The following is a 14,877-nucleotide window of genomic DNA, read 5'->3' as shown; positions in this document are numbered from 1 at the left end:
GCCGCTATCCGCTATCGCTGGTATCCACTGCACTGCTACTGTTGCTGCTAAGGGAGGACTACTGTTGTCGATGTCTAGAACTATTATGAGCGGCTTCGACTGAAACAGGATCTTATATAGGCTAAATAGCATATTTTAAATTGCAAGGTATATGATTCTGTCGACCGTGCTTGGGAAGCAATCATATAACGACCAATCAGTGGTCGAATTTTTCGTTTTGACAAGGCTTGAGTATTTTCAATAGTACAATAGTTTTAATAATAAAATCACAATTATCTTCATTTGGGAAGAATCTTAAAAGATTTTCCAATCTATTGCTGCAACAACAAATAAAATCCGTCGAATACTAACCGATTTATTAGCATTTGAAATTGGACATATTTTTCACTTTTTTCGGTTTTAGATTTTTATTTCACATCTTCAAAACACTACTCGTGCCTGTCGGCGCTTTGCGACGTATAACTACGACAGACTTTCTGCATTCTGCATGAAGAAATATTCAAACTATATCTCCACCTCATTTGTCCTCAAACAATTATCGCTAAACATCAATAACAACAACAAACTTCTCCACCAAAAAATAACGTGCATCTGTAAGCAGTGCCCCAATCCCATTCAATACAGCGAATAAAAGTAGTGATCGACCGTTTTGTTGACCGTTCAGACAGCCAGTCATACCAGTAGTCAAGAACGAGAGAAACGAAAATAAAACACGCCACATGCTGCCGATCATACTCTAGTCTGCTCCGTTCAACATACATTGTAAGTGATCGAGCGAGAGAGTTTTAAAATCGGCTTCTCCGAAACTGCGGTCGCTATCGTTAGAAAAAAAATCGTCACACGAGAGAAAGAGAAAAACTTTTTTTCGTTCGCCCGATCGTTTCTGCCGTTCATTTCAAACGAAAAAAGCATGTGCATTCATCGCAGTCACAATCAAATTTCGATCCCTTCTCAAGCACTGTTCACAGCAGCCTTTATCATGCTCTAGGACCAGCGAGCGAAATCGATTTAATTTTATCCACTTTTTTCTATCACTGTACGCACTTTTAGTCTTTGCACAGTTAGTGTCACACAATCGAGTCACAATTCGAGTTCGAGTCTTCAAAATAACGTGAGATTTATCTCTCGTATAATTATCTCCAATTCTGCCAATAGCTTTCACACCGAATCGCGAGAAACGCAAGAACAATCCTCCACCAGATACAAAAGAATCTGGTTCGAAAGACCAATTTTAATGTTCACGAAATTTCGGAAGATTGTTCTTAACGCGTGTAATTTGAATTTTAAAGAAAACGACGAATTTATTCAGCGAACGAATGACCGGTGTTTAATCTAGGGCTCTTTAACGAATACTGACTCTCCTGGCTCTGCTTGCGTAACTTTATATCGGCACTTCGATTATGAGAATGATGTGAATTCGGTAACAGATCGGGTGATCGTAAGAGATCGATCCTGGCATGTGGTGTTATGAAGAGAGATAACGAGGCCAATGAATTTTATAGCAATAATCCGTTCACGAATGACGAAACGTCTCAACAGAGTTTCTGTTTTTGAATTAAATCCAGTACATATCCCCAAAAAGTTAAATAACATTATCTGAAATTATCCAAGCATGTTGTCCTTCCTCACACCCATTACTACTCAGTTTCCTCGGCAAACTATAACCCTGGGTACAACTGGTAACAGTTATAAACCTAGTTCCGATGACACGATTAACGAAGAATTGCCAACGTCGAACTACGCCTATGTGAGTACTCAGTTTAATTAAAGCAATAATTCTAGTTAAAATAAACTGTGGATCACTTGAATGACTTTAAATGGAGTGTGATTTAAGCGACATTTTTTGAACTAGTACTCTTCAATTCTTGCAATTGAATCGTTCAGTTATTTTTTCTGGATTGTTGAAATTTTTTATAGAAATTGACCAACAACTCAACAACAAACTGTATATGCTCCACCATCTGAATTCAAATTTGAACACATGTGTACAGGGCTGCTGAATATCACTTCGTTGCATTCGTATTCATTCCTTATTGCCGAAGCACAACAGTACGTGGCAACAGTGTATTCACTCAGCGATGGAAACAACGCCTATGGAGAACTGAACTGTTACGAGTGGCTTGTGGGCGATGAATAGTTATTAAAACGTAATATGATTACCTTCGTGCTGACCAGGGCCGGCGGTTGATGTGAGTAGTATGGGTAGTAGTACCCACTCGGAAAATATCCCTGTGGGTACTTGCCCACACGGAATTATCGGACAAAACTGAAAAATGTAATGATTTCTATGTTCGAAACTTAAAGTTGCCGCACACATGTGCGAGCGACCGCTTATTATTGGATATCGTTGAGCGAGAGTTCATAAAGCTACAGATTTGATGTATTCCTAAGCAATTTGCCATCAAACAAAATTTCGATTTCGAAAACTTCAAAAGCTACTCTTGTGCATTTTTTCATTGGTCTAAAAAGTAAGACTTTCACGACTGTAACTGAAGCCTTACCAGAAGTCTGCTTAAGTTTAAATTTTGGATGGAGACATTTTTCGAGGAGACAAAACTGTTGAGCCTTGAATTTGCGTTGAAAATGCACAAAAATTGTTTATTTTTTATGGCTTTACCTTCACACGCACTAACAAAACATCCCATGCACCATCAATCATAGTAACCTATGAGTCATTAGAAAAAAATTAGCTTGAACTCTAACCGTGATGGCGAAAACAGTAAAACCACATCATTCAGAAGTGTATGCGTTCAAAGAACGGTGCTCCGCCGCGTCAAGAACGAATATCGTACGCTACTTTGTGGACGCCGGACACGCCCGTTTCGGCATCTGCAATATCTTGGCACTATTGGACAAGAATCAAAGCTTCGAAAAAAACCGGTTTCAAACGCCCGATGACCCTAAACGAAAAGAAGCTTAAAAGGATGCTGAAGAGAAAGACCGAGGGGAAAGTGGCTACATCGCTGCGTGCGCTTGGTCTTGAGGTTGGTGCCACCGGCCAAATTGTGAAAATTACCTGGCGAACATGGATGACAACGACTGGCACGGCACTTCGTATTTTACTTCCTCCGCGAAGGAAATGAGCTCCGAGGTGAAGTTCATTTGACACACCAAGTTCCCCAAGAAGGTGCCACTCTTTTTTCTCTTTGGACTGGCCGTGAAAGGGGAAATTTATAAGAAGAAGTGCCTGCCGAAAGTTGCGTCATCAAGAAATACCATAAGGGCGAAAACGCCGTATACTGGCTGGATTTACCGTTGGCCCACTACTCGAAGCAATCATTGGAGGAGAAGGAGCGTCCTCTAGCTGGCCCCATCGAGAGTTTTTGAGCTAAACTGAAGCGTAAGATCTACTCCAATAATTTTGACGCGAAAATTGATAAACAAAAGGAAGAAAGAACTCAAAAACATGCCTACACGCATGTTTTCGTCCGTCATGGTGATTGTTCCGGTTAACCACTTGAAGGCCACTTTTGAACCTTCCCTATTCCTCACTACCCACTCGGGAAAACAATCTGACGCCGGTCCTGGTGTTGACTCGTATTGGCTACGATTTACTCAAGTCATCCGAAGGGATATTGAGCGATCGATTGGGAATACATCGTTTCAGAAGCCTTATCACTCAGTTCAATTCCGATGAGTATTCACTGTGAATGGTAGTACCAATCGCAATGATGCTTCGGGGCGAATCCGAACAAAACATAAAAATTGCCGAGGAAGAAACCTATACTGCCGTGGGCTAGGTTTTTGACGAAAGCGCCAGAAGCACAAAATCGCTACAGAAGCGATTTAATCGAAATCGTTCGCAAATTAACAGAAGCGCTTCATACGCAATATGATCTGATAGAATCTGAGTAAATATGATTAAAAACGATGACCCTGAACGAACTTACTTTAACACGTTTATTTATGTAAATGCATTGAGTTCTAATGCCAACGTCACTTCTCTTGCAAAAGAGCAAAACCATTTCAACGTTTTGCACTGAAAGTGACGTTGGTACGCCTGAACAGTCTAGTTTGCCATGCGTACTGGTCGGTAGTCAGCAGCAAGGATATAAATAAAATTATGCACTCCACAAGCATGATACACTATCGTATCCGTAACTCAACGTGACTTCTATGCAAAGTGGCGCTAACGTCACTTCTTATTTTTGATATTTCTCAGTTATTTATCAAAATTGTTGGAAACGACAACATGCATCTTTAAGGTGGTTACCTATACTAAAGTAATACGTAAAAAAATGAAATTTGAAAATTTGGCGCTTACGTAAAAACGACAGCACACGGCAGTATATATATATATATATATATATATATATATATATATATATATATATATATATATATATATATATATATATATATATTTATATATATATATATATATATATATATATATATATATATATATATGTGTATATATGTATATATATATATATATATATATATATATATATATATATATATATATATATATATATATATATATATATATATATATATATATATATATATATATATATATATATATATATATATATATATATATATATATATATATATATATATATATACTAACCGAACAGAAAATAACCGAACAGATAGTTTGCTTACAATTAATTCTTGTACTCGGTAAATATGGTTACATGAAAATTTAAAAATTATTTTTTAATCGATGTTTGCAATATAAATAAATAAATTGTAGCTTTAATTTATTTATCTTGGAGATGAAAAAACGACTTTGCAACCAACAGATTTTATTTAAAAGGTAAAGGGCTTTCTTCGAAGTGTTCTCATTGGTCAGAGGTGGTTTTTCATAGTTTTATTTTTGGGGTGAAAAATGCGATACAGAGAAATATTTTTTTGCATTCGCTTAAAGATAGGTTTGGACATAGGAAAATGAATATTGATTAAGAAAAACGCAAAGTGGCATATTTAAACAATCTTGTGTGCTGGATTGGCGTGCATAAATACACTTAGGTCGCTTTTTACGCGTTTTTGTACGCGGCTTTTTTTTACGCGAATTCCGGAATTTACGCGGTTATTTTACGCGGCACGTATCCCCCGCGTAAAAAGCGACTTTGGTGTATAGCAAAATTACTTAAGTTATTTACACAAATTTACGTTTGTTGCAAAGATAATTAAAGTACATATTAATTTTATCACAGTTGAGAAAAAAATATTTCAACGTTCAATACTTTCACTGCTAACAAGTAGCGAACAGACAATTGAATTGCATTATTACGAATTTGTGAATATGTCCGCAATTTTGTATGTTTCTTCTGTCGATATTTTTGACGTAGAATACGTCTTACGGCAACAACTACTGGGACCCAATTTCAATACAGGGATCCAATTTCAAAACCGAAAACATTGAGAGCGTCACAAAAAATGTCCAATTTCAAACGTTTTAAACACAGTCAGTTTTTAACCGATTTCTGTCATTTTTGCAGCAATCGATTAGAAAATCATTTAGGCACCCGTCCAAATGCAGAAAATTGTAATCTGATTGTTCAAACTATTGTAATATTGAAATTGTTGAACATTGTCGAAACGCAAATGTCGACTTTTGATTGGTCGCTTACTGCCTTTCCCTAAAAACGACGACAGAATACCTAGTTAGCCGGGAATGCACTCTTTGGGTTGTATAAGAGACTGTTTCTCCTCAAGCTAATAGCAGCAGCGGACATCAACACCAATGGCAGTAGGCGAAGTGGATCAGCAGCAGGCAACAGCTTTGGTGGTAGTGGTTAGCTGCAGTTCCTACCTCTTTCAGTTCGGCTTTTGAATGCAACCTGAAACTGGAAGACACGCACCTCCAGGTGGTTTGAGAAGCCACCATCACCCAGCGTATGTATATATAGGGTGTGTGCACATAACGTGTGTGAATATCTGTAGCGTGTGTCCCTAATATATGAGGTGTGTGGCGTGTGTGGCTTGCTATATAGCGTGTGTGGCTAGCTGTATAGCGTGTGTGTTTCTTTATAGCGTGTATGCATGTCTGTAGCGCGTGTGTGCATGTGTGGCTTGCTATATAGCGTGTGTCGCTAGCAGTATAGCGATTTAAATTTTCATATATAATTTATAATAAATCACCTCATATAGAATTTAATTATCACTGTAAATCATTAAAAAACTAAATAAAAAATTCGCCATGTTGAAAAAAAAATATTCAGTTGTCAATAATGAATAAATGGCATTGACAAACGCAATTAACCTCAAAGTTTATCTGGAGAATTTCTGAGCTAGTGAGCCTGAATCACATAATTTTTCGCGCAAGTCTCACTATTTGCAGCAATCAGTTATAAAATTATCTACGCTATCGTAAAATGCAGAAAATTGTTATTTGAACTGTTATATCATAGATGAGGAATGCACTATTTGCCCTTGTCTATAGCCTCTTCGTAGCAACTGCTTAAATTAAGATATCTTAGTGCAACTCGATACAAAAGACAGCCTCAAAACAATTCAATTTCATTCTTGCTTTGGATACGGCAGCAAGTGAAACCGCGGTGCCGGCTACAGAGGTAAACGTCATCTGGAGCAAAGAGACTATTAATTTAACCACAATTATTCCCAAACCTATTCCAAGAAATACATTCACATAAGACAGGCTGTCGTATTCTACGTTACCTCTGCGTTTCCTATAAACAACCTCTTCAACTATTTTCTTAACTCTAAAGTTACGTTTAAATAAATACAAAAGATTGTTTCTTTGTGTCGCTTGAAAACATCTCAAAAAATGTAGGAGGTTATATCCAAGACACGACCACATAACTGACGTAGAACTACGCACACTATTAACAAATGCATTGTTGTAAGTGTTTAATTAATGAGTCATAAAGTCTACTAATACTTGCTTTGTGTTGCCTCAACAGTGGTGGAATAAAGACACTGAAAATACGAGCTGTAAACGCTGTTTTTATGCAATGCAATTTTTATGCTGCCTCAGTAGTGGGGCAATAACGGCAGTCTGACGACACACGATGAGAAGTGAGAAGAACCGCGCTACTCCTGAGACATGGTGACCAACCACAAGGGTTTCATTTAAATGCAGCCACAGGCGCAACCCACGGTTATCCGCTGTTACTGCTGAGTGCTGATATCTGCTGCTACTGCTGTCAACGTTGTGGACGATCTAGCCAACTCACCTTCCGACTAATGAATGTAGCTGGTTTGACCAGAAACACTCTTTTATAGCCGAAGTTGCATCATGTTGCAACTGAGCAGCTGGAAAACGGTGAAATTCTGTTCATGTTGATTGATTGAATCGACTTCAATTTATTCCTGTAAAGTCGAATTAATCACCTCTGTTAAGACGTTCTAACAGAACAGGGCAGTTTGTTGTTCAAAATCGGTTATGCTGAACGCAGCCTTTGTGCTGCCCCAACAGTGGGGGTATTGGGTAAATAAATGAAGTAAATTTTTTTTATCGCGACAGAATTTGATTGCAAGGACCTAGCACAGGATGCTTGTGTTATTGCCAAAAAATTATTAACCTTCAATTACTTGTTTATTTGCCTTGAGAAAGGCATTTTGATGTTCAAAATCTGTAAAAGCTGTTTTCGAATTCAGTAAATAAAACGGCCGCGACAGATTGTATTTTGTTGGATTCAGCACAAAATGTGTTGTTGCCAAGATAAAGCAAAACTTTATTGCGGGAAGAAGGCCGAAGCCCATTACTGACATATCGAGACGTTTGGTGCTACCTTTCTACTGCTTAGATACGTGATGTGATTTGTTTACTGGCGCATCCCGCTGCTGCTACTTCCACAATACGCTACGATGCGGCCAACTAATTATACTGTTCTGTCTATCTTTTTAGTAAAAGGCATCAATCGACCAATCAGAGGACGTAATTTTCGTTTCAACAAGGCTTGACAATTTTGAATAGTTCAATAGTTCGCATGATCAATCAACACTTTTCTACATTTGGGTGGATGCGTGTATAATTTTCCAATCAATTGCTGCAAGAATTAAGGAAATAGGTTGAAAACAAACCGATTTGGAAGCATTTAAAAAGGGACATTTTCCGTCCCCTTTTCGTAAATAGTTTTCCTATTTACATCCCTATGTGGTAGGCTAAAGAAAAACGTAGTTCTACGTCAAAAAAAAATTAAAAGAAAACCCTTTCTCAAAAGGAACAATCTTTACTATTTATTTAAACGGAACAATTTGACATCCTCTACCGGTATCTTCTTGGTGACTGTTTCCGCATCCTGGCATAACAAGGGCCAACTAGAAAACCAACGGATCAAAGCAAATGTCTAAAGGCTCTAATACACTCTTTGACCAAGCGTCAAATATTTGTCACTTTTTGACAAATAAAAATTTTGCCAAAGATAATTGTTTGTCACTCTCCAATTTAAACATGGGGCAAACACGGGCAAACAACAACCATGATGTCAAATAAATTTGACTATAATGTCAGAAGGTCAAATATTTGACCATTGGACAAAGAGTGTAATACAGGCTTAAGGTCGTGGAAAAACTGGAGCGGCCTGTGCTGTGAAGACGGCTCACCTTTCCGTGTGTTAATGTACAGCCCTAAGTAGAGCTGTACATTAACCTGCGGCAGAATGAGCCGCCTTCGCTACGCAGGCCGCGTCCACGGCCTAAGATTCAATCAGAAGCAACCTGCCGGACATGGTCATATATATATATATATATATATATATATATATATATATATATATATATATATATATATATATATATATATATATATATATATATATATATATATATATATATATATATATATATATATATATATGTATATATATATATATATATATATATATATATATATATATATATATATATATATATATATATATATATATATATATATATATATATATATATATATATATATATATATATATATATATATATATATATATATATATATATATATATAATATATATGACCATGTCCGGCAGGTTGCTTCTGATTGAATCTTAGGCCGTGGACGCGGCCTGCGTAGCGAAGGCGGCTCATTCTGCCGCAGGTTAATGTACAGCTCTACTTAGGGCTGTACATTAACACACGGCAAGGTGAGCCGTCTTCACAGCACAGGCCGCTCCAGTATTTCCACGGCCTTAAGCCTGTATTACACTCTTTGTCCAATGGTCAAATATTTGACCTTCTGACATTATAGTCAAATTTATTTGACATCATGGTTGTTGTTTGCCCGTGTTTGCCCCATGTTTAAATTGGAGAGTGACAAACAATTATCTTTGGCCAAATTTTTATTTGTCAAAAAGTGACAAATATTTGACGCTTGGTCAAAGAGTGTATTAGAGCCTTTAGACATTTGCTTTGATCCGTTGGTTTTTTAGTTGGCCCTTGTTATGCCAGGATGCGGAAACAGTCACCAAGAAGATACCGGTAGAGGATGTCAAATTGTTCCGTTTAAATAAATAGTAAAGATTGTTCCTTTTGAGAAAGGGTTTTCTTTTAATTTTTTTTTGACGTAGAACTACGTTTTTCTTTAGCCTACCACATAGGGATGTAAATAGGAAAACTATTTACGAAAAGGGGACGGAAAATGTCCCTTTTTAAATGCTTCCAAATCGGTTTGTTTTCAACCTATTTCCTTAATTCTTGCAGCAATTGATTGGAAAATTATACACGCATCCACCCAAATGTAGAAAAGTGTTGATTGATCATGCGAACTATTGAACTATTCAAAATTGTCAAGCCTTGTTGAAACGAAAATTACGTCCTCTGATTGGTCGATTGATGCCTTTTACTAAAAAGATAGACAGAACAGTATAATTAGTTGGCCGCATCGTAGCGTATTGTGGAAGTAGCAGCAGCGGGATGCGCCAGTAAACAAATCACATCACGTATCTAAGCAGTAGAAAGGTAGCACCAAACGTCTCGATATGTCAGTAATGGGCTTCGGCCTTCTTCCCGCAATAAAGTTTTGCTTTATCTTGGCAACAACACATTTTGTGCTGAATCCAAGAAAATACAATCTGTCGCGGCCGTTTTATTTACTGAATTCGAAAACAGCTTTTACAGATTTTGAACATCAAAATGCCTTTCTCAAGGCAAATAAACAAGTAATTGAAGGTTAATAATTTTTTGGCAATAACACAAGCATCCTGTGCTAGGTCCTTGCAATCAAATTCTGTCGCGATAAAAAAAATTTACTTCATTTATTTACCCAATACCCCCACTGTTGGGGCAGCACAAAGGCTGCGTTCAGCATAACCGATTTTGAACAACAAACTGCCCTGTTCTGTTAGAACGTCTTAACAGAGGTGATTAATTCGACTTTACAGGAATAAATTGAAGTCGATTCAATCAATCAACATGAACAGAATTTCACCGTTTTCCAGCTGCTCAGTTGCAACATGATGCAACTTCGGCTATAAAAGAGTGTTTCTGGTCAAACCAGCTACATTCATTAGTCGGAAGGTGAGTTGGCTAGATCGTCCACAACGTTGACAGCAGTAGCAGCAGATATCAGCACTCAGCAGTAACAGCGGATAACCGTGGGTTGCGCCTGTGGCTGCATTTAAATGAAACCCTTGTGGTTGGTCACCATGTCTCAGGAGTAGCGCGGTTCTTCTCACTTCTCATCGTGTGTCGTCAGACTGCCGTTATTGCCCCACTACTGAGGCAGCATAAAAATTGCATTGCATAAAAACAGCGTTTACAGCTCGTATTTTCAGTGTCTTTATTCCACCACTGTTGAGGCAACACAAAGCAAGTATTAGTAGACTTTATGACTCATTAATTAAACACTTACAACAATGCATTTGTTAATAGTGTGCGTAGTTCTACGTCAGTTATGTGGTCGTGTCTTGGATATAACCTCCTACATTTTTTGAGATGTTTTCAAGCGACACAAAGAAACAATCTTTTGTATTTATTTAAACGTAACTTTAGAGTTAAGAAAATAGTTGAAGAGGTTGTTTATAGGAAACGCAGAGGTAACGTAGAATACGACAGCCTGTCTTATGTGAATTTATTTCTTGGAATAGGTTTGGGAATAATTGTGGTTGAATTAATAGTCTCTTTGCTCCAGATGACGTTTACCTCTGTAGCCGGCACCGCGGTTTCACTTGCTGCCGTATCCAAAGCAAGAATGAAATTGAATTGTTTTGAGGCTGTCTTTTGTATCGAGTTGCACTAAGATATCTTAATTTAAGCAGTTGCTACGAAGAGGCTATAGACAAGGGCAAATAGTGCATTCCTCATCTATAATATAACAGTTCAAATAACAATTTTCTGCATTTTACGATAGCGTAGATAATTTTATAACTGATTGCTGCAAATAGTGAGACTTGCGCGAAAAATTATGTGATTCAGGCTCACTAGCTCAGAAATTCTCCAGATAAACTTTGAAGTTAATTGCGTTTGTCAATGCCATTTATTCATTATTGACAACTGAATATTTTTTTTTCAACATGGCGAATTTTTAATTTAGTTTTTTAATGATTTACAGTGATAATTAAATTCTACATGAGGTGATTTATTATAAATTATATATAAAAATTTCAATCGCTATACTGCTAGCGACACACGCTATATAGCAAGCCACACATGCACACACGCGCTACAGACATGCATACACGCTATAAAGAAACACACACGCTATACAGCTAGCCACACACGCTATATAGCAAGCCACACACGCCACACACCTCATATATTAGGGACACACGCTACAGATATTCACACACGTTATGTGCACACACTTTATATATACATACGCTGGGTGATGGTGGCTTCTCAAACCACCTGGAGGTGCGTGTCTTCCAGTTTCAGGTTGCATTCAAAAGCCGAACTGAAAGAGGTAGGAACTGCAGCTAACCACTACCACCAAAGCTGTTGCCTGCTGCTGATCCACTTCGCCTACTGCCATTGGTGTTGATGTCCGCTGCTGCTATTAGCTTGAGGAGAAACAGTCTCTTATACAACCCAAAGAGTGCATTCCCGGCTAACTAGGTATTCTGTCGTCGTTTTTAGGGAAAGGCAGTAAGCGACCAATCAAAAGTCGACATTTGCGTTTCGACAATGTTCAACAATTTTCAATATTACAATAGTTTGAACAATCAGATTACAATTTTCTGCATTTGGACGGGTGCCTAAATGATTTTCTAATCGATTGCTGCAAAAATGACAGAAATCGGTTAAAAACTGACTGTGTTTAAAACGTTTGAAATTGGACATTTTTTGTGACGCTCTCAATGTTTTCGGTTTTGAAATTGGATCCCTGTATTGAAATTGGGTCCCAGTAGTTGTTGCCGTAAGACGTATTCTACGTCAAAAATATCGACAGAAGAAACATACAAAATTGCGGACATATTCACAAATTCGTAATAATGCAATTCAATTGTCTGTTCGCTACTTGTTAGCAGTGAAAGTATTGAACGTTGAAATATTTTTTTCTCAACTGTGATAAAATTAATATGTACTTTAATTATCTTTGCAACAAACGTAAATTTGTGTAAATAACTTAAGTAATTTTGCTATACACCAAAGTCGCTTTTTACGCGGGGGATACGTGCCGCGTAAAATAACCGCGTAAATTCCGGAATTCGCGTAAAAAAAAGCCGCGTACAAAAACGCGTAAAAAGCGACCTAAGTGTATTTATGCACGCCAATCCAGCACACAAGATTGTTTAAATATGCCACTTTGCGTTTTTCTTAATCAATATTCATTTTCCTATGTCCAAACCTATCTTTAAGCGAATGCAAAAAAATATTTCTCTGTATCGCATTTTTCACCCCAAAAATAAAACTATGAAAAACCACCTCTGACCAATGAGAACACTTCGAAGAAAGCCCTTTACCTTTTAAATAAAATCTGTTGGTTGCAAAGTCGTTTTTTCATCTCCAAGATAAATAAATTAAAGCTACAATTTATTTATTTATATTGCAAACATCGATTAAAAAATAATTTTTAAATTTTTATGTAACCATATTTACCGAGTACAAGAATTAATTGTAAGCAAACTATCTGTTCGGTTATTTTAAATATTTGGTTATTCGGATTGGAATATTTTTAAAAATGCCAGATAAATGAGACAGACCTCGCAAATTGAGCAAATGATTAGTATTAATTTACAAAACAACTAACACGGCGCTGCCATGCATCTTCAAAAACCGAAAAAAATATGAACAATATGTTCCCTGTCGTCAATCATAACAAATTTAACTAAATTTTGTATGATTTCCAACATTAATTGTTTTCTTAAGTAACTATGCTCGCTGTTTTATTGAATCTTCACGACATAGATACAAAAATAATAACTTTTTTTATCCCGGCCGTATGAACAAAAAAGTTTGTCCTGCTTGTCTAGTAGTATTTGCAGAGGCGAATAAAGCCAACGCTTCAAGACCGTGATAGCGCCGTAGGCTAATGTACAGCCCTAAGTAGAGCCCTGCCGCAGGTTAATGTACAGCTAACGCACGGCAAGGCGAACCGTCTCCGCAGCGCAGGACGTGTCTCCATGTTTTCGGCCTAACTCATACATATTGTCTCATAGCACCAGCGAATGTATAAACAAGCTCAGAAATTCTGGTATGTAACTATTCAGTGAACGATTCGAGGCGAATGCTATTTTGTCTTCGTCCCGATTTGATTCGCCATGATGAATCTATCTAGTGTCTGAGATACTGGAACGTCGGTGGCGCTGCTAAGCATCAATATATGATTTCGATACCTGAGACCTCCTACAAACGATAGGTTTACAGGCTGGGAGTTGCGAGTTGCAGAGAGGTGTACATTTCGATCCTCTCAGACTACCCTTGCTTGGAGGTTGCGAGCGCGTGTTGTGCGTGTACGGTTGCGCAAGCATCCTGCAACTGCGCTGCGCCGGTGGTGGTTGTTTGCCTGCTCGTCCGCGAGCGCGCAAGCGTCACGTCACATCACCTGTGTTGTGTGCGTGTGGTGGCAGCGCGCCACAAGTGCGCCGATAGTTGCATTTACTTACGCGAAACGCGAAACGGGCGCGCGAGGGACTGCGTGCGTGCTTGCGTGCGGGCGGGCGAGCTAGCGTGCGGTCGGTCGGTCGGTCGGTCGGTCGGTCGGTCGGTCGGTCGGTCGGTCGGTCGGTCGGTCGGTCGGTTCATGTGCATGTCGAACTGGAGGGACGGAAGCATATACAGACAGAGACAGAGGGGCGGTACAGAGATATATGAGGCGCGACATATGATGAACCGTTTGGCCGGTTGCCAGTTGCCGGTTGAGTGTTGTTGTGGTGTGATGATATGTGCTGGTAGCACAACACTGAACGAATGATCGAATGATGTGCTGCACAAAAGTGTGCGGTTGTCGTTGTTGTACAGTCGTTGTGCAACACTCACAACAGCGTGCAAAGTTCTTGTTGTTGTTGTTGTCAACTGTGGTAAGGTGGAAAAAAGTCATAATTGCACTAAGTTCGAAAAATGGTTAAGAGCACTGTTGCGACGGAATGGCTTCATGTGCACACCACGGACCAACCGACCGCATGAGTTTTGTGTGAGCGATAGCCTTCTTTTCGGCAATAGCAAAAGTGCTGAGAACTTTGCGGTGGGTACCGGTGAAGGGAAAATGTGTTCCAGCGTAGTAGGCGTGAAAAAATAAAACATGGTATCCTTGCACTGTGAGCTTCAATCTCTCCAGTAAACGACAATGATTTTCAATGCATGGGAAACACACCGGCCTCAGGGTATTGGAGATGGTAAACATTAACACATTTTCCGTCTGGTTAATGAACAGTAGTTGGGAACAAAAAAAAAAAAATTAAAAAAAATAAAACAAACGTAAATTGTTCTGGCCCGCGGGTTACGATCCACCACGAAAGGCTAAAGCCGTACTCTACGAGCCGGCTACAGCGGTACGATGACGATGCTCGACCATCGCGCGCGCGCTA

This window comes from Wyeomyia smithii, chromosome 1 (genome assembly GCF_029784165.1).
Source record: "Wyeomyia smithii strain HCP4-BCI-WySm-NY-G18 chromosome 1, ASM2978416v1, whole genome shotgun sequence".
Lineage (NCBI taxonomy): Eukaryota > Metazoa > Arthropoda > Insecta > Diptera > Culicidae > Wyeomyia > Wyeomyia smithii.
Note: the sequence above shows the minus strand (reverse complement) of the source record.